We start from the raw sequence: 1046 nt of genomic DNA, 5'->3' as shown, positions 1-1046 counted from the left end.
AAGGGAATTGTATACGGGATTGATTAAGTCCTTGACATCGTGGTTCATCCGATGAGATCATCGTGGAACATGTGGGAGCCAACATGGGTATCCAGATCCCGCTGTTGGTTATTGACCGGAGAGTCATCTCGGTCATGTCTGCATGTCTCCCGAACCCGTAGGGTCTACACACTTAAAGTTCGGTGACGCTAGGGTTATAGAGATATTAGTATGCGGTAACCCGAAAGTTGTTCGGAGTCCCGGATGAGATCCCGGACATCACGAGGAGTTCCAGAATGGTCCGGAGGTAAAGAGTTATATATAGTAAGTGCTATTTCGGCCATCGGGACAAGTTTCGGGGTTACCGGTATTGTACCGGGACCACCGAAAGGGTCTCGGGGGTCCACCGGGTGGGGCCACCTACCCCGGGGGGCACATGGGCTGTAGGGGTGTGCTCCTTGGCCTGTATGGGCCAAGGGCACCAGCCCCAAGAGGCCCATGCGCCAAGAGATAAGGAAAGGAAGAGTCCTAAAGGGGGAAGGCACCTCCGAGGTGCCTTGGGGAGGATGGACTCCTCCCTGGCCGCACCCTTCCTTGGAGGAAGGGCCAAGGCTGCGCCCCCCTCCCCCTCTCCCTTGGCCCTATATATAGTGGGGGGAAGGGAGGGCAACCACATTTAAGCCATGGCGCCTCCCTCTCCCTCCCATGACACATCTCCCTCCTCCCGCAGCGCTTGGCGAAGCCCTGTTGGAATCCCGCTACTTCCACCACCACGCCGTCGTGCTGCTGGATCTCCATCAACCTCTCCTCCCCCCTTGCTGGATCAAGAAGGAGGAGATGTCGCTGCTCCGTACGTGTGTTGAACGCGGAGGCGTCGTCCGTTCGGCGCTAGGATCATCGGTGATTTGGATCACGACGAGTACGACCCCATCAACCCCGTTCTCTTGAACGCTTCCGCGCGCGATCTACAAGGGTATGTAGATCCACTCCTCCCTCGTTGCTAGATGACTCCATAGATAGATCTTGGTGACACGTAGGAAAATTTTGAATTTATGCTACGTTCCCCA

The sequence above is a fragment of the Triticum dicoccoides genome, chromosome 7A, assembly GCF_002162155.2.
Source record: "Triticum dicoccoides isolate Atlit2015 ecotype Zavitan chromosome 7A, WEW_v2.0, whole genome shotgun sequence".
In the NCBI taxonomy this organism is placed as follows: domain Eukaryota; kingdom Viridiplantae; phylum Streptophyta; class Magnoliopsida; order Poales; family Poaceae; genus Triticum; species Triticum dicoccoides.
This window is presented reverse-complemented; position numbering follows the sequence as displayed.